This window comes from Pezoporus wallicus, unplaced genomic scaffold (genome assembly GCF_028554395.1).
Source record: "Pezoporus wallicus isolate ANWC-B61680 ecotype Strahan unplaced genomic scaffold, APGP_CSIRO_Pwel_v1 scaffold_3294, whole genome shotgun sequence".
In the NCBI taxonomy this organism is placed as follows: domain Eukaryota; kingdom Metazoa; phylum Chordata; class Aves; order Psittaciformes; family Psittacidae; genus Pezoporus; species Pezoporus wallicus.
This window is the reverse complement of record NW_026635478.1, coordinates 5,781,813-5,802,138: the sequence shown is the minus strand read 5'-3', so window position 1 is coordinate 5,802,138 and position 20,326 is coordinate 5,781,813. Positions and strand designations below refer to the sequence as shown.

Sequence of the window (20,326 nt, the reverse complement as noted above, 5' to 3'; positions counted from 1 at the left end):
TATAAAATATCTTTACTATGTCACACCCACACATGAAATTGTTGCTTTTGTAGCTATGAGAATAGCACTTCTTTAAAGTCATTTGTAAGGGAAATATATCTAACAAAGAATTAATTTTTTAAAGTGTAAATACAATCATTATTGCAGCACTATGTTATTTGCTGCTAACCTGCTGATAGTTCAGGTTGATCAGTTACAAGCTAATTAGCTGGTAACTAATTAATCATAAATAATGTTATCTGGGTTCTACACTCTTACGACAAGTTAATCACAGACAAAGAGTAGTTCTAGCATCATTAGCCACCACTTTTCTGTCTCACAAATGTCCTATTTATAAATCTTTAAGAAAAAAGTACATAGGTAGTACAAATATAAAAGCTGAATGATTTGAAGAATCTTCAGTTTCAGTAGAGTAGGATCATCACTCATTTCTGGAAATTGCATGCAATTTCTTGCTAAAAAAAAAAATCTGTATCTGGGAATGTCCATAGTATGACTATCATAACTTGACATTTCCTCTTCTTTCAAAGCCCAGATAAGAAGCCATGATTGCCACTGACAATCCTTCACAACCAGACACTGTCTATACTTACAGATGATTCATGAGAGTTTTCTCATTTCATCTTTTGCTTCACAAAAGACTCATAACTGGCAGTGCTAATATAGTCTCATAATTTGTTTCAAAAAAATGTGCTTAATGAATGTCTTTTTTAGAAAATGCAAATTTTGACAGAAGAGAAGCTTCAGTCTAACCTCAGAATATTTATTGGAGAAAAGCCAAAACCAACCCACCCTAAACAAATGGAATCCCTGAGAAAAAATCCCTTCCCAAAACTAAGAACAGGTTTGGTCCTGTATTCCTGAAGCTGGTGAGATTCCATCAGGACCACATAATTACTCCCGTGGCTTATGACAATACCTGCTATAACAAAGCAATAGGCCTGAAATGTGTCAGTAGACTTCAGAATGACAGTCACCTCCTAAATAAAGGATGTTTTCTGTTGGTAGCCTCTGCTCTGGAGCATAAACTTTCCTGGTTCCTTGGGATACAACTGCACTGTCATGTTTGCACAATCTCAAGCTTAAAATTTAGTTCCTGTAACACCTTTATTATCTATCTCATTATTTATTATGAACATGTTAATACATGTACAATCTTAAATTTAGCATATGCTGATTTACTCACTGGCAGAGAAACTCTATGCTGGAGACGCATCAAGAACAAAGGATTGAGATCTGATTTATGCTTCAGCTCTATTGTTACAAAAGGTAATGTGCATGGCTGAATTAAGTTGCCCTGGCTCCAGTCCTCCAGAAGTGTGTCAGCTTGCTACGTCCTTCTGTCATGACTCAATATTAACATAATCTCAGTGTTCTATTAAAAATCTTTTAGGTGTGAAACAAACTTCTGCTTCTTGGGGAAGCCTTTATAAAATTATGTTACAGGTTAGTAAATAACAAGATAGAAGGGAACTACACGGGCCTAGAGAAAAACTGAATTTCTGGAAATAAAGAAAAAGTTTTCTTCTAACACACCTCTAACCAGCATACAAAGAAGACCAGAGGCAGTATGACTGTTATCTAGATGCAACAGGAGAATAGAACTATAAGACTAAAAATCAAAGAATTTATTCTTGCACATATGGAACCTGAACTAGCCCTGTAGGGACACACTTTTCTGGTCCATGACAAGCAGACTGGACGTAATCTACATGATGTAATTCTTGAGCATCTGTGATTCACTTGCATGACTGCAAGTGAAATAGGCAAGTTAGGCCAAAGCCTCCATGGTGCATTCAAGGTGTGAGGCCAGAGGGCATTGGTCCCTAACCTGCCAGCCAGGAGGTTGATTTTGGAAATCCCCTTCCCACAGATGTGTATCTTATACATGCTTCAGTTGCAGACCATTAATGAAGGTCTTTTAGATTAAACCTGGCTGACCACACAGGCATAATGTAGATGAACACAGATGGAGGGTCTGTCATGAAAAGTGCAGCACATATGGAGTAACTGTCAAGACCAAGTTCCTACTTGAAAATTCTCTGTTTCAGCCTAGGATGTGTTTACACATAGGCTATTGGGGCAGCCAGGGGCTGTACGTCTGCAGATCTTTCTGGTTTTGAGAAACACACAAAAATATAGAGATATTATAAGGGTAAAGTATAAACGAATAAGTATCCCATGATAGAAAACAGGTATTCAAACAACCATCTGATGAAAATTCCTATCTTACATATGTTTGTTGATTTCCTTGACATGTGGAAGAGAATGAGTTATCTATAATGCTGGTTAGAATTACTAAATACAAACACAAAGTAAATCTGAGTGAACAGAAAATGCACATAGAAATAGAAGTCACATTTTCCTTTATAAATAGGTGTTTAAGATTTGTTGAAAAACATTTATAATAACGTTTGCAGAATTTTAAAAAATTACAGGCATCTTTATTAGCGTGAATTATGTTTATCCAAACCATGTCTATGGAATGTGAAAAATTAGGTGGTGGCAAGTCTTACATCCTGTGGGGTCAGTCTTGCCCCTAGACATAAGTGTATTTGTCATTTATCTGCTACAATGCTCGCCAACACTTGCTGATTTTAGAAAGTATGTGCACACAACTGTGGGCAAGACTGAACAGTGATTTTTCAATTTGAAGTTTCTTCATAGAAATGCAAACACTTTTTGCAATCTGATTCTAATTAACAATAGAGTTATTCATTCATCTCTAACAAATGAGCAGAAATCCCCTTCTTTTAGCAGCACACAGACATTTGATAGTAACTAAATATATGCAGTGATTATGTGTTACAAGATCTGATTCTGTTGTACTTAATACTCAAGTATTTTGCATCTCAGTTATAGGCCACAAAACCACTACATTGTATTACTTGCTTAGGGGCACTGAAAGAAAAAATATCCCATCCACAGCTGCAAAGAAAGAAGTGGAGCCATTTTGTCACAGTCAAGAAAACTTCACAGCTGCTCTAATACTTGGCTCATAATCTACATAGCAGAAAAGTTCCTACTGGGTGTCAGAAGTGACAGGAGAATAGTCTTTTATGGTCTGAGTTCACTAAACAAATTTGTGTAAAACTGCCCCTCAATCTACTGGTAACACTCTTGCTAATACAGCCCAGTATGCAATTGGCCTTTTTCCCCATAAGAACCTACTGCTGGCTTAAGTTCAATTTGTTGCCTACCAGGACTCCCAGATCCTTTTCAGTATAACTGCTTCTATGAGACTCTTGTTTAAGAGTAGAAAGCAAAAGGCACAAAACCATGGGTTTGTTTTTTTTCGGAAAACTACTACCAGGGTGTCTGTGCTGTGTCCAAAGAAGAACAATGAATCTGGTGAAGGGTCTGGAGCCCAAGTCTTATGAAGAGCAGCTGAAGAAACTGGGGTTGTTTAGTCTGCAGAAAAGGAGGCTCATGGGGGACCTTATCACTCTCTACAACTACCTGAAAGGAGGTTGTAGAAAGGTGTGGGCTGGTCTTTCCTCCCAAGTAGTGAGTGATAGGGCAGGAGGAAATGGCCTCAAGTTGCACCAGGGGAGGTTTAGATTAGACGTCAGGAAAATTTTCTTCACCCCAAGGGTTGTCAAGTATTGGAACAGACTGCCCAGGGAAGTGGTTCAGTCACCATCCCTGGAGGTGTTTAAAAGACGTGTAGACATGGCACTTAGGGACATGGTTCAGTGATGGACTTGGTAGTGTTAGTTTAATGGCTGGACTCAACGATCTTGGGGGTCTTTTTCCACCTAAATAATTCTACTATTCTATGACTAGCTCTATCTGGTCTTATACACCAAACATTTATTAAAACTGCGGAGATTAGGTGCATTGCCTAATATCCCCAGCATCTTCCAGTTTAGTTTCATTCAAAATGAATACAGCTCATGTGTTTCAAGACTATTTTCAATTGCTGAGGTGAGCAGCTCGAGAGAGGACGCCTTCAACACCAGAGTGGGAGGGGGAGATCAGTGTCCAGCAGCCTCAACTCAGAGTGACAAGAGCCACCGAGGGAGCCTCAAGTGATCGACAGGACCTGCCCAGGAGCCGGCAGCTCAGCTGATGCGAGCAGCTGACTCACAGGGTTCAGAGCCAGGAGGAATGGCTGCAGATGGGCTGATGCTGACCTCATGAAGTTTAACCAAGCCAAGTGCAAGGTCCTGCACCTGGGTCGGAGCAATCCCAGGCACAGCTACAGGTTGGACAGGGAAGAGATTCAGAGCAGCCCTATGGAGAAGGACTTGGGGGTGCTGGTCGATGAGAAACTTAACATGAGCCGTCAGCGTGCGCTTGCAGCCCAGAAAGCCAAATGTATCCTGGGCTGCATCAAAAGGAGCGTGACCAGCAGGTCGAAGAAGGTGATGCTGCCCCTCTACTCTGCTCTCGTGACACCTCACCTGGAGTATTGTGTGCAGTTCTGGTGTCCTCAACATAAAAAGGACATGGAACTGTTGGAACAAGTCCATGAGGATGATCAGGGGACTGGAGCACCTCCCTTATGAAGATAGGCTGAGAAAGTTGGGGCTGTTCAACCTGAAGAAGAGAAGGCTGTGTGGAGATCTCATAGCAGCCTTTCAGTATCTGAAGGGGGCCTACAGGGATTCTGGGGAGGGACTCTTCATTAGGGACTGTAGCGATAGGACAAGGGGTAATGGGTTTAAACTTAAACAGGGGAAGTTTAGATTGGATATAAGGAGAAAATTCTTTCCTGTTAGGGTGGTGGGGCACTGGAATAGGTTGCCCAGGGAGGTTGTGAATGCTCCATCCCTGGCAGTATGCAAGACCAAGTTGGACGAAGCCTTGGGTAACATGGTTTAGTGTGAGGTGTCCCTGCCTATGGCAGGGGGGTTGGAACTAGATGATCTTAAGGTCCTTTCCAACCCTAACTAGCCTATGATTCTATTCTAGGATGTGACTTGAAGCACTGTAAGTGGTGAAAATTGAATCACTTTAAAAACACACTCCTCATCTAAATCAGAAAGCTAATATGGACACACCCATAGGATCCTTCTTAGAATAGGAATGGAAATTTGACCAGGTTATTGAAGCAAAAACCTTCATCTTGGAATACTTTCCCTGGGATTCATAAATCATAGAATCATAGAATAGGCTAGAAATTACCTTAAAGCTAGTATAGTTCCAAACCCTCTGCCACAGTCAGGGACATCTTGCATTAGACCAGGTTGCTCAAAGCCCTACCCAACCTATTCAGATGGGAAAACACTGAAAGATAGTACTGTCAGATATCAAAAAATGTCACTCAGCAGATACTTTGTACATGCGATTTCCACTTTATTATGTACCTTGTGATAATTTTTCACATAAATAAATTATACAAAGTGCAATATTTAAAAATTATAAGCATTTAATACAAATAAAAAAACATTTAAAACATGGTCTGGCTGAAATCTACATGGTGTGAGGGCTGCCATGACTAGTAGCAATCTGCTACTTCTGATCCAAGAAGTTAAAAAACTCTTTTCACCTCAATTTATTATTTCATCTTTGAAAAACATGCTATATGATAGAATCATAGAAACATTTAGGTTGGAAAAGAACTTTAAGATCATCTAGCTCAACTGTAAACCTAGCACTGCAAAATCTACCAGTAAAGCATGTCCCTAAGCATCACATCTACATGACTTTTGAATACTTCCAGGGATAGTGACTGAATCACTTCACTGGGCAGCCTGTTCCAATACTTGACAACCCTTGAGGTGAAGAAAATTTTCCTAATATCTAATCTAAACCTCCTCTGGTGCAACTTGAGGCTGTTTCCTCCTGCTCTATCACTAGTTGCTGTACAATAATACAAAACACTGAGATCTAACTTTCTGGTGCTGTGAACATATTGGCAATGTGAATGTTTCTCTTCTTATTACGGAAATGAAAAGTCTGGTTAATAAAAGTTGCCAAGAGTAGTGGCCATCCAGTTTAGGTAACTGAAACATCTCACCAGAAAGCCAATAGTCAATTTTTTTTTCAATTGCTTTGTTTTGGTAAAAAAAAATTATCAAGCATTTAAAGCACAATTGACAGATTATAAGTACAGATTTATTTCTAATTTTATATTGGCATTTTTTGAGGATAATATGCAAGCAGTCCTAGTGTACAGTGTAACAAACATTTTATTTTGTCTTCGTAATTAAAACACCTGCTAAATGGTCAACAGGATTTTTTTTTTTTTTTTTTTTTTTTTGAATGGCAAGAGCTTGGTAGTTGCATCAAAAGGAGCATGACCAGCAGGTTGGGAGAGGTGATTCTCTCTCTCTGCTCCACTGTCATAAGACCCCATCTGCAATCCTGCATCCAGCTTGTGGCCCCCAACACAAGAGGGATATGGAGCTGCTCAAGCAAGTCCACAGGAAGGCCACAAATATGATCAGAGGGCTGGAGCACCTCTGTTATGAAGACAGTCTGAGAGAGCTGGGTTTGGTCAGCCCAGAGAAGAGAAGGCTTCAGGGAGACTTTAGAGAAGCTAAAGGAGAACTACATGAAAGCTGGAGAGGGATGTTTTCCAAAGACATGTAGGGATAGTACAAGTGGTAATAGCCATGAACTGGAAGAGAGTAGATTTACATTAGATGTTAGGAAAAAATTCTTTACTGTGAGTTTGCTCAGACACAGGAACAGGTTGCCCAGAGAAGCTGCGGCTGCCCCGTCCCTGGAAGTGCTCAAGGCCAGATTGGACAGGCTTTGGCGACCCGGTCTAGTGGGAGGTGTCCCTGCCCATGGCAGAGGGGTTGGAACTGGATGACCTTTAAGGTCCCTTCTAACCCAAACCGTTCTCTGATTCTATTTTATGAGCCTATGATTTGAGGAAAAAAGCAAATCAATAAAAGAAAATTAACTACAGGATAATACCAGATCTTATTGTGTTTAACATCTGGTTGTTCCACTGGAAGCAGTGTAAGTGTAGAAGTTGGAAGCACTTGTAGCCTGCTCATCAACTTCCCAGGTTTGTCGAATGAACGTTTTTCTTTTTAAAGACAAATAAGGGGTGTCTTCTTGTAATAATTTCCCCAAGGTGATAACGCATTTCATGAATGTCAAAGGTATTCAGTGCTGCTTGTATTCCTTTGTTTGTCAGGCAGTTTCTTTGCTACACTTCCATATTAGCAAACATCTGATACTTTATCTATTTTCAACAAAAATATGTAGTCAAACTAACATTTTATGTTTTTATTTAGATTTTTGCATAGCAGCTGAATTATTTGGGCATGCTTCTAATAGAAAACAGGGCCCAGGAGACGGATAAATAATCAGGATTTGGATAGTAATCATCAATTTTCTTGATGATGATTACTACAATGTTATCCCAAAGAAGAGCTTATTACATGGATGTGCAGGGAGAAAATGCCATTTATACAAAACATTTGCTATGTGCATGTCATGGTCATGATTTTTTTGTATCAGACATTAATATAAGAAATTATTATTTCAAGTGTTCATTCCACAATTTTTGATTCCTTCCATAATAATACATAACTACATGGGCTATGTAAGTTCTTGGCTAGATGAATTCAATTAGCACTTAATTAACTAGAGATTAATTCACGTAGTACTGAAAGAGAAATGTAATTGCCCATCGCTACATTTCATCTATCTACACTTTAAATTATTCTGGACTCTAATATGAACGAATCCCTACTGTAGCTATTTTGCAAGTGGTCAATCACCAGAAATGATTGATTGCTTCTAATTCCAGAGGCAGACCCTCTGTCTCTTCATTAAAGAGATGGAAAAAAATATGTCTTCATTCAGAAAACAGGAGTGGAACAGAAATCTGTGTTCCTTTTACTATTGTAATTTCAAACTCAATCTTTGACTATATCAAGACATGGATACATAAAACCAGACTGAAATTCCTTGAGGGCTCCTACTTGGTGCAATTGTCTAACACTGTTGGATTACTGCTGAAGAAAGGAATGGTCAGTCCCCTCTGACTGCCCATGGAAAGAATGCCATTCCCTATGTAATAGCTGCTCAACAACAATGGGTGCAGCCACCACTGCTGACAAAGTCCAGAACTCAGGGAAGGATGCACACTTTTTACAAACAGAGCTAATTGAGGATTTTTTTTTTTTTTTTGTTCCAGAACATTTCTGGCTGTTTGTCTGCACCTGTGTCAAACATAACAAAGTCATAGTCAATTATTAGCAACTCCAGGATTGTGCAGAGGCTAGTCTGAAGATTTTAATGTTAGGTAGTAAGAAACTTGCTTGGAGTAATTTATGCAGTTCATCTGCAATAGAATTAGCAAGTTATTTTTAAGAGTGGATATTAAATTACTGAGAAGGAATGAGATGCTAATATCCTGAGCAACCTGGTGCTTGGTTCCAGCAAAGCTGGTGAGAGAGCATTGCAGGACTGACTGCATCTGGTTCAACTACTGTACTACAGTCGTGCTTTGCACTATAAGGGACACAGTTCCAAGTACCCATTCCAAAAAACAGTATATGTCCTTCTTTGCTGCTCAGGTGATGGATGTCTTTGATTACAGAATCCTGTGTTTGCACACTTGCAGCTTCCTAACTCAGCCCCTGACTTTGTAACTGGGACAGCTGTTCACTGAAGTTCTCTGATAAATTCTGCTCCTAGCTTTTAGCTGTTTGACCATCCATTCACCTGAGAGTTCTGAGATTCTGACGAAAATTTTATGAACTGTTTCTACGGCTGGGGGCAGGGGGCAGTGTGATGTAAAATCTTGCCAAAGATTCTAAGGTCATTAATGACTGTAGGCAAGATACACACATGTTACTGGGTATCATTTAAGAAAATGCTTGATGCTGTAAAGTGATCCTTGTACCATGTTATGTAAATGGTTGTGAAGGCTGTGTTTGTTTCATATTCTTCACTCCTAAGGCCAGAATTCAAATCTGTGGTAAAACTGAAAGTGAAACTTCAGTTTCACAGATGCCTCACAGGACACGCTTCTTTACACTGTCACATCTGGATTTCCATAGCTTAGAGAGAAATCTGTCAGTTCCTGCTTAAGGGAAGCTACTGCATGACTTCCTAGATTACTTGATGTATCAAGCAATTGCTATTAATACAGCAAACTTATCATTAGAAATTTTACCCATAATTTAGCAAAATATAAGTAAAAAAATTTTTATGATAAAGCTCTACTGTTCAGAAACTGGTACTCTGAGTAGAGGCACTACAAGTAAGTGAAGTGGCATGTTTTAACTGCTCTCTCATTCCTTGAGGTAGTCTCCACAAAATTGTACTAATGGCATAAATCCAAAAGTGCTGCAAAGCCTGTCCTTTTATGCATTTATTAAAAATTAAAATAAATACAATAAAACAACAACACAACAAAAACTTAGGAAGAGGACCAAAAAGGAAAACTTTTGCTCCATTGAATTTATCTCCTGCTGGGATTAACCTACAACATAAGCTTAATGTACTTTGGCAATACCGCAGAGAAGGTACAGATTACATTAGAAATAAAATTATGTTTCAGAATGACCCACAGAAGTCTTGAATACTGAAGTTCTAAGAAAGCCAAGTGGAAAAATAGAATTGTTTTCAAATGACAATACTTTTGTCCTCAGAAACTATTAGTTTTGGGTGACGTTCAGAGCTCTTCAACTTGGTGTTGAAAGAATTTATGGACCTTGTCTTTCAGATCCCCACAAAATGTGTGTACATTAGCTATCAGCTGAAGCATATAGCCCTAGTTCTTGCTGATGAGGATTGGTTGATTTAAAGCGCTGCAAGTGTGCCTGTATGGCTTTAAAAAGGACTACTTGGACATTTCCCTCACAGCTCAAGCAAACTCCCAGCACTTGTGCAGTTTTCCATGATTAACTAGGTGCTTTCTTTGCGCAATATTGTTTTGTCTAGAATTTCTATGAACTCAAATATTTATTTATTTTAACATTAAATAAGGGAAACTAAAATATTGTAGGAAAATACCACTTGAAGTAAGAGCACTGTTCATAAATTGTTCTTGCAGATGTACAAAAAAACTAATTTAAAAAGAGTTGCTCTTGTGAATCAAAAATTTGCCTTAAACCTTTTAACATGATTTCACAAAGAAGTCTCCAGTGTAGCATTGCTGCTTATACAAACGCACTTAACATACAAATCAAGTAAACCTGGAAAGAGGTAGCTGAAAAATAGATTACTGATTGCAAATTCAAAAGTACTTCCACAGGATTTAAAAAACAGCAGGACCGAATATTTAAAATAAAACCACCCAACCTAGGAAAACAAAGTCACCCAGTACAGTGTCTGTTTAGATACATAAAAGTTGCAACAACAAGGTTAGTAAAGTGGATACTATTAATTCCCTGCGTGCACAGGAATGCATGACTTGAGACAGCAGGAACAGTACAATACTTTCTCAGAATGCCTACTTGAGGAACCTGGAGAAAACTTTATATTTCTGCCTATAACTGCCTAAAGAGTTTGCCAATAGAGAGATTTCATAAATGAGAAAAAAAATACTTTAGAACTTGTCCTCCGGGTTCTCCTACTGTCATCCAAAAGGAGAAATATATGACAATAGGTTGGAGGAAAAAAAAAGTACTCAATAGCAGGATTTTTTGTATAACAGCAGGAGTTTTAAATATTTACTTTTTAATAAATTTTCCTGAAGGAAATCATAAGGATTTCTATACCATGATTTTTCCCATAAAACCTTAAAAGGCAAACAGGTACAGTATGCTTTGACTGTGTCTTTTTTTAAGCGGGCAGAAAATGGTTGCAGAATTTTTCTAAGCAGGTGGGTTGTGGTCTAAAAACAAGTATGCTTTTTGCTTTATTGCCAATTATGGTAACACCAATGACAACTGAACTAGGTGGTGATGGAAGCAGTGATCTCAAATGGGAAAAAATCAGAGATTTAAGTTGATGAAACAGGCTAATTATTATTCTATACCTGACAGCTAGTTTCAGGGCTGACAAAGTATTTTCTTCTCCTGCACATTCAAAGCTTAATTTTGGATCTTGCTCCTAATACTAACCACAAGAGTGAGGGAGTATGTTGGCTCTTATCATGGAAACAGTAGCTTGCTAGCAAGCTGAAATTGGTTCACTCTTTCCTGCTGATCACCAAAACACAGATTACAAGGACTTTAGATGCTGTAAGCCTTGACTCTATTTGAAAATGTTGAATGGTGCAGTATTAAAGTAGTGGTAATTTTTCATATAAAGTAACTTGTTGTCCTATGTCAGATTGTCTCAATCTGCTTCAGAATAAGAAAAGTGAATACTTAGTTTTGTTATCAGTTATATCACCAATTTCCCCCAGCAAGGAGGACAGCTTTTTAGGTTAATGATGGCACTTAATAGTGGTAAATCAATCCATGTCTACTTTATAAATCATGCTTGTTCAACAGAGTTTTTCTTATTTCTCTACAAAGATTTATCCAGTCCAGTAACATTACAAACATTGTTTGATTTGGAAGACCGACAAATATGACTGGCTTCATACCACACAAACTGCTATACTGAAGGGTGGTATTACCCACTTATTTATAACCACCTACTGTTACCATATAAAGCTGAATCAATTAAAAAAAAAAGTTCCAGAACTGACAGGAATCTCTATAAAATTTGCTCTCTAGGAGACATAACAATAACATTCAGCCCAAATTAAGAAGTGTTTGGTCTTAGATTGGTTCAAGTTATTTCGGGTTCAGTTATAGTGGACTTAATGTTTTTCAGTAATCTAAGTATTACAAGAGCGCTTTTTTTTTTTTTAAATGTTTCATAAAACACTAGAGAGAAGCATAGTTTGAAGTTGAGTACAGCTACCAAACATAAGCAGTCAACCTTTTGTTAATTGCTACCTTCAATCTTAAACCAAAATATGAGCCTCCTATACAGCTTCTACTTCCGAATTCCTTTAAAAAAAATGTAATTAGTGTATAGTTTGTAATGTGTTTCCTCCTCTAGCTTTTTCTTTATTTGCTGAATTTGCATTTATTAAATTATCTATTTCAGGCTGCAGGGAATGATTCTGATAGTGAGACAAATGGATTTGCTCGTTTCCTTTTGTTCCTTCATCCCTTAGTTTCTCAAAATATGGTAGCTGTCAAGAATCAGTACTACTTGGGAAGAATGACAACAAGTTATACTGGTGGTCTGTCCAAACTGGGGTATTCAATGAACTGCAGTGTTAGATAGGATTTTTTTCGTTTGTTGTATTTCCTCGAGGTGCATTACAATAGGAAATACTCCTAAAATATAAGGGGCATTATCCAGGGAGACTTCTAAAATTAACTGATGAGTGCCTTGAGACAGGTCAGCTGAAGTAAAAGTTGAAGTAGATTCACCACCAGCAGCATATTTCAAGGGCTACAGTGTGGCAACTCAGCAGGGAAGACGAGTATAAAAACAAAACCACATCAGACCCCAAGGAAACCATAAAATACAGATATTTAGAAAATTATAGACTTGAAGGACTTTTCCCACTTGAGTTAATTTGGGAGAAAAAAAAATAAACAACCGAAGATAGAAGCTTGTATTACAAAAATCTAAATTGTGCAGAATTGAAGTTGAAATTGATTTTTGGTCAAGCCAAACATTGTCGTATGTGAAAAGCCTTAATATTTGATTTCATTTTGGAACTGTTTTAGTGTACTAAGGACACTTTCTTATAATGCTGATACGTGAATTAAAGACAGAAGATACTTTGCATCCTGTTTCAACACATTTTTGACCACTTTACATCAAGGAAACATATTTAATAGTTGATTAGCTAATTTGGTTTTGGACCAGTATTATTTTACTGTACATGCATGCAGAAGTTGCATACCCAATTTTTAAAGACACTAAGAAAGTCTCAGAATATTAGTGACCTTTTAAATCATGGGCTTCAAGGAACTCTGTATGATCCTGTAATCTTACTGCATATCTACTTAATAAAATCACAGCATACTTTTTATCAGCCTTTTTCAGTTACTGACAGAAGGGCATTGGTGGTGTCATTTTCTTAGCACAGAGAAAATTTGGCAACTATATACCATCTTTCATTGATACTTATTACCTGTCAGTAAAATAGTATTGGAAAGTATTGAGATACAATATTAATGCAATGGTTTTAGCAGAAAATAAAAGTGATTTCATTTTTTTCTCATTAACCAAATTTTGACACAGAAAAAAGTACAAGACACTTGATAATGGTCAGTATAAAACATTAAAATTGGGGGAAGGGGGAAATTTATAATAAGCAATGCATTTCCTTATACTGATTTTCAAAATGGAGAAAATGAGTTAATTAAACAAAGTCTACATTTTGAAGAGACATTTTCCCTTACATAAGAAGAAAAGCATAAAGTTAAATATATTATATAGTAATTCTCATAACCCAAAAGATACAGCTGTGCTTTCAAAACACGGTGAAAATGTAATTACCTAATTTAGCTTGGTAAGAGCCACTTTTTCTTGGCTTTTTGCCCAGAATATGCTTATTCCTTCTACAAAAACAATATGGCAAACTCTAAAAAAGAAAAGGAACACGTTGCAGAGAGGCAAACCAGAACACATTCATTAAAAAATTTAACATACTTAAGGATTACTGCCTTCAGTAATCAGTAACTGAAACTTGCATTAATCTGTACAAGAGGAATAATGCTTAATAAAAGTGAAATCTTCTGTTTATTGACAAAACAGAAGGCAGGCCTGGCTGAAGAATGTTTTTGAACACCATTCTGGAAAAGATCACCTGAAGTCCCGAGAGCCTGAATTTTAACTTCTAGTATAGAAATCAATGAAATAACTACTGACTAAAACCTTATATAACTTCTTGAATGTCCACATATTAAAATATACAAACATTTCTCTTGAGAAGATTTTTCCACCCTTGTACATATTAGAAGGAACTCTACTATCTAACTGACCTATATTTATTTTACCTTTTTATTTATTTACAAAAAGTCATGTTCTACTGCCACCTTTGGGAACATTGCAGTCAGGTGTAATGGAACATATAGCCTAAACCAGATTATATTATGTTTCTTCATGTAGTATGGAATATGAAAATTGCTGCAGTACACTGTTCCGTGCCATAATCACAGTATCATAGAATGGTTTGGGTTGGAAAGGGCCTTGAAGCTCATCCAGTTCCAATCCCCTGCCACTGGCCCAGACACCTTCCACTAGACCAGGTTGCTCCAAACCCCGTCCAGCCTGGCCTTGAACACTGCCAGTGAAGGGGCAGCCACAGCTTCTCTGGGTAACCTGTGACAGTGCCTCACCACCCTCATAGTGAAGAATTTCTTCCTAATGTCTAATCAAAATATGTCCTCTGTCGGTTTAAAGCCATTCCCCATTGTCCTGTCACTACTTGCTCTTATTAAAGTCCTTCTCCAGATTTCTTGTAGACCACCTGTAGATATTGGAAGCTGTTCTAAGGCCTCCGCAGAGCTTTCTCTTCTCCAGGCTGAACAAGCTGAACTCTCTCAGCCTTTCTTCATACAAGGTGTGCTTCAGTCCCCTCATTATCTCACTCCAACTTGCCTGTGTTGCTCTTGCGTTGGGGACCCCAGAGCTGAATGCGGCATTCCTGGCGGGGTCTCACGAGGGCAGAGGGGGAGAACCACCTCCCTTGGGCTGATGCAGACCAAGATACAGCCAGCTTTCTGTGCTGCAAGTGCATACGGAGGGGTCATGTTGAGCTTCTCATCAATGAGCACTCCTTCTCCTCAGGGCTGTTCTCAATTCAACAATAATCTTATATCTTATTAAATCTATGTCTTTTAATACACTGTTCATTACACGTCTATTTTATTAGATATTGAAACTTTTGTCCACAGAATCAGTTCAGTCGTGATAACTGTTAAGTTTCCCCTGTGCATCACAATACGCTTTGTCATTCCCTACTTGGACACTCCTCACCTTAGGTTTTGCCACTTTACACCATGCTCATACCAGGGGATGGTTTGGTCTTCACAGTTCTTGATTCTTTTTCTGTGATGATGCAGGAGGGTGGCAATTGGTACTAACTAAGGGTGTCACTGCTGTTTCAGGACAACGAGCCTAAATTCACCACGCAGGTAGGGCGAGCAGCCGCGTTTTGACAGCAGAACCAAAGGCCGAGAGGATGCAGCGGTGTCGGATTTCCGTGCCGGGCCCGGTAAAGAACGATACGGAGCCGGGGAGCCCCCGAGGGTGACCAGCCGCTCTCCGGGGAACCCGGCGGAGGCGCCCCCTACCTCGCTCCCGGTTACCACAGCCCCCGGCGGTACAGCCCCTGCCGCCTCCTCCTCCCGCCCTCCCCGCGCGCGCACTCCCGCCGACACCCAATCAGCGATAGCTGGCTGCAAACGCGCGGGGCCGGCAGCACGTGACTCGCGGTGGGGCGGGGAAGCCGCGGGAAATCCACATCCGGGTGAGCCGGCGTGGGTTGGGTGTCGCGCGCGTGTCCGCTCGTTTTTCCCGCGGCGGGTGGTTGGGGGTTGTGCGGCGGCCGCGGAGAGGGCCCGGGTGTGGGGGGAGCCGCCGTCCGCGGAAAGGGCTGCCCGGCTAAGCCGAGCAAAGGGGCGGTAGGCGTTGCTCCACCGCCACCGGGGCGGCGGGGGGTGCGGCTGGCCTGGAACTGGCGGTGGCTGCAGGGTGTCTCGGCGAGGCCTGCCTTCATCTGTCTGGGTCCTTCTCCGGTGCGGCCTTTGTGCCACAGCTACGGCCCACCAGTGCTGATGCCCATGTGCTGTGGTGCCTGTTCTTAGTGATGTGACATAAGGGTTACTGCAGAAGTAGTTTAGAAAAACAGCAGGAACCTTCCTTGTCTGCCCCAGGAAATTCGTGTCCCTGTCCAAAGGAAGGAGAATGGTTTGAGTCGTTCTATAGCCCACAGGTTTGGGAATCTTGGCTGTGGCTTCTCCGGTTCTGAGGCCAAATTGTGCATGGCCAGATTTTCAAAGTAGTCTGGTTGTTCAGAGATGCCTATGTGCCTAATATCTGTTACTATAAATGGTGTTAGGTGTATTTCTGAAAATCTGCCTTAATCATCAGTCATCCAAAAATGTTTCTGTAAATCTGGGTTTTGTAAATCATTTTAGGTTTTGCATCATCTGGCATGCATAATGTAATAGAGTTAAACTCTGCAGCGTTAGTCCTTCTCAAGAGTCTGTAATTTATCATACTTTTCTTTTTGCTTATCAACTACACACTGCGAATGCATTTCTTGCCATCTTACTGCAGTATTTTAGCGTAGCTTTGTGTAGTTTTAGTCACAGTGCTTGAACAGCTGTTTCTGTAGATGTTCTTAACAGGTTTTTCTCAGTGTTTTCTGGCTGTTTCGCTTTCTCCTGTTCTCCAGATTTTGCTCTTTTGCGTACATTTAAAAAATTTACTTCTTCTGAGAGCCTGCACATCCATGGCTTGAATGTCTAAGTAATTGCTTGTGCTTATGTCTGTTAACAAGGGCAGTAGTGAACTCCAGAATGTGACACCAGTGTTCAAGCAGGTGATGCCTGTTCGGGCATATTCATACCTCAGTGAATAGCACATAATCCCAGTGTCTATTTCAGTCTTAAAGAGATTGAGAATCTGAGGCAAATTTATTTTATGCTGTTTTGAAAAGAAGATGATTAAATGCAGAAGACTAGGAGAGTAACCTACATGCTGTGTGCCTCAACCTGTCTTTGTGAGTAGCTTCACCAGTAGTGCCTTCTGCTGTGAGTGTGCAACATCAGTCTTCACATGCTGATTCCTTCTACCTTAAAGCTGAGCTGGTATGTTACTGTAGCTCACTAGAGAAGGGAGGTCAATTTTGTACACGCCGGATTGAGACAATGGATGTTAAATAGTCTGTCACCTTTGGATATGTTTTCATCCAAATCACTGTTTTGACTATTGCTATAATTAAGTCTTCCTTCCAGTTTAATACTACCTAGGGAGAGAAATGATTGAAAACCAAGGACATGTGTTGACACATTCACATCCGTGATGTTCATATAAAACCTCCATTTTGATCAGTCAGTGCCTCACGAGAGCTCTCAGTGGAGTTTAAGTACTTTTGCATTTAATTTCGTGGTCCTTGATTGTTTTCTGCATGTCTTTGAACACTATGGACTATTAGACCAGCTCCTTTACATTTATTTCCAAGTGACACAACTGCTGCCAGCTTGGTGAAGAATGTATGTTAGCTTTTTATGTGGTGTCAGGCTGATGTTCAGGGTGATGATAGCTACATATATTTGTAGGTGCCAAAATACAGTTAGACTATAATGCATATTTCTGGTCCAGAGGAACAATTGGATCATGATCTGAAGGGCAATAACTGGCATTCTCCAAATGTTTACAGAACTGCCAAGACATCTAAGTGTGGTGTGTATCTGAGCAGTTGGCTTGATTCCCCCTGGCTTACTGCAAACCAACTTCCAGGAAAGTTTGCAACACCAAATGGAAAAAAGTTTGTGGTACAGTGGAAATAGGTTTATTGTGGAACTTTACATTTACCGATTCAGAACATCTTCTTACACATCTTTATTTGGGACCATTCAGGTTCAGGAGGTGGTTGTTTCAGTCTCCAGTGGTCTTATACACTTGTATGTTTTGTAATCTGATATTGTCCATTTGTGCAGTTTTTGAGGCTTAAATGCCCTTACAAGAAAAGTTCTTTCTGCTTATGTAAATGAAGGAAAAAATTCAGTCCTGATACTTCTAGCTATGTTTTATTTCTTTCGCGTAGGGGCTTTGCCCTACGACACTAGAGGTTTTCGTCTGCAGTGTGTGTAAGTTTAAGTCACACAGGCAAAATGTATCTTTTAAGTGCAGGGTAAGTGGTAGATTATCTGAAGAATGTTGCAAAGTGACACATTGTATCTTGACAGCCAATTCATTGTATTTTAACATCCCAGTCATTGTACTTTAACATGTGATTCATTGTAGCTTAATATCTGACTGTATTTTAACATCTGTCACATTTCACTACTTAGTTACTCTGATATTTATAATCATAAGTATGCATTAGAAATTCAAGGCAGAGGTTATTTTTCCATTTTGGTTATCATACTTGTGAAGACTTAAGGCTACATGGAGACCTCATAGCAGCCTTCCAGTATCTGAAGGGGGCCTACAGGGATGCTGGGGAGGAATTCTTCATTAGAGACTGTAGTGATAGGACAAGGAGTAACGGGTTAAAACTTAAACAGGGGAAGTTTAGGTTGGATATAAGGAGGAAATTCTTTCCTGTTAGGGTGGTGAGGCACTGGAATAGGTTGCCCAGGGAGGTTGTGAATGCTCCATCCCTGGCAGTGTTCAAGACCAGGTTGGACAAGGCCTTGGGTGATATGGTTTAGTGTGAGGTGTCCCTGCCCATGGCAGGGGTGTTGGAACTAGATGATCTTAAGGTCCTTTCTAACCCTAACTATTCTATGATTCTATGTGGAAATAATCCTTGCTTCTCTTAGCAAAAATAAATACCTTTAAAATTAGAAAATGGATTTAGCTTTTAAATGAGGCTTATTGCAGCCTTAGTCTTCCTTTATCACTTTGTCTTTAAGCAATGATACCTGCTTTCCAGACTTAGTCTTCAGAAGTCATGCTATTTTTACAGAAAGGAATAAAGTGATTTGTAATTTTCTTAATGTAGAATAACATAGTATCTAGATTTTCTTAACATACAGTTAAGAATTCATATTCTTTCTTTCTGAAAAGTTTGGGATTGACCAGTATGAAGGATTCTGGTTTTCTCACATAGCAAGCTTTTTGTCTTTACACTGGTCAGCTGACAGTTTTATTTTTGGAGTGACTGAAAAGAATTCTGAGGGTTCTGTTCACTCTTATGATGAAGCCAAGGCTTAGAAATATAAGTTCTATTATAGGGTATGGTTGGTGAAGCAGAATTGCATACCCACAAATTTCTTCCTAAGCAATCACAGAGGACTTCTTGAATTAAAAGAAAATGAATTAAATTTATTACTTCACATATTTGAGAAAGTGTTGATGGATATTCCTAAAGAGATTTTTAGGGTATTTTTAGTTACAGAACTCTTCTGCAGTTTTTCAGCAGCTGGATGTGACATCTGTCTGCCTTTGTTTGCATACGTGAGGCTAATATTTTGTGTTGATCACACTGTTACAGATGCTGCCTATTCAAGTTCTTAAGCCCTTGAAACAGAGCTAGGGGAACGGACATAATATTTATAAAGGTGTTTTGGATCCTCGGAAAGAAAAATGTTTCTCATCCCTGTGTAAGAAGACAAAACATTTTTCCCATTTGACATTGAAGTGATCACAACTCCATTTATGTATGTCTTTCAGAGAAGAACCGGGAAATGACATTTGTTTAAGTGCCTCATTTCAGTTGATATAAAATATGTCTTCTGTTGTATTTGCACAAAGGTCTAAGTTTCATTTGTAAGAAAATCAAGCATATTCAAACTAAGGTGCTAACTTAGCAAAAAAAGATCTAAAATCTTGGGTAATTAATGCAACACTGACAAAATAATTGCACTGTTAGCAGGGGTGGTTCTAAATTGTGACTCTTGCTTCTATTCATCTTCCCTTTGGATTATCAGTATCAGTAGTAGATACTGCACAGGGGAAAACAATCTGTACTGGAATGTAGATGTCTGCTTCTCCATGGAATACAGTTGGAAACTGACACTAAAGACTGACAATATTAAAAACTGTTTTCTTTGGAAAGGAAGGGTATAGGGTGTGCAAGCACATGTTAAGGTACAAAACATCCAAACCCAAATTCTTCCAGTTGGAAAACTACTAATTTTAAGGCTACAGTTACAGTCTGTAAAGTCTATTTTTAGAGAACTAGAAATTGCTTGAGGATTGCCCTCTGCCTTCATTGGGCAAAGTATATCCTTAAAGATTATGGCATGTAGGTGCTTCCTACAGATGAAGAATTGGGCTCCTGATTTCTCTGTCTACATATATACAAGAGACATATCTTCTGTAATGCTGAAGAAACTGTAAAGCTTTGGAGATCTCAATGGATAAATGGGGTTTCTTGTGGTTTAAGGTCAGCACCTAAAGGGAATGGTAGAATAGAATCATAGAATCGTTAGGGTTGGAAAGGACCTTAAGATCATCTAGTTTTTGGTAACCATCTTTTGATGGTAACATCAAAGCCACATGTGGTATATAGTTATATGAACTGATGCCAGTTTGATTCAGACTATATAGTAAAGCATCACTTTAGGAAATTTATGAAAAATATAAAGCAGGCAAAATGTGTTTAATTTCTTCTTTTTTCTCCTTGTCGTGTCCCGTTGTCCCCTCCCCCCCTCCCAGTTCCAAGATGAGTTCGCTTCATTTTAAAAATGGGTTGTGGAGTGCCACAGAGTTGTTAGCTGTTCCTGAAAGTGTGGTGGATTTCAGTTTTCAGTTTATTATTGTA

The 20,326-nt window shown here is 39.2% G+C and overlaps 1 protein-coding gene across 4 annotated transcripts in view; it reads left to right on the top strand.

The window, feature by feature from the left end:
- The first annotated feature begins 15,330 nt into the window (after nt 1–15,330).
- Nucleotides 15,331–20,326, top strand: part of CCDC91 (coiled-coil domain containing 91) — a 121,295-nt gene continuing 116,299 nt past the window's right edge. For all 4 annotated transcript variants that reach the window (XM_057426258.1, XM_057426274.1, XM_057426249.1 and 1 more), the window contains exon 1: nt 15,331–15,355. The gene's annotated coding sequence lies outside the window, so the exon portion shown is untranslated. The remainder of the gene's footprint in view (nt 15,356–20,326) is intronic.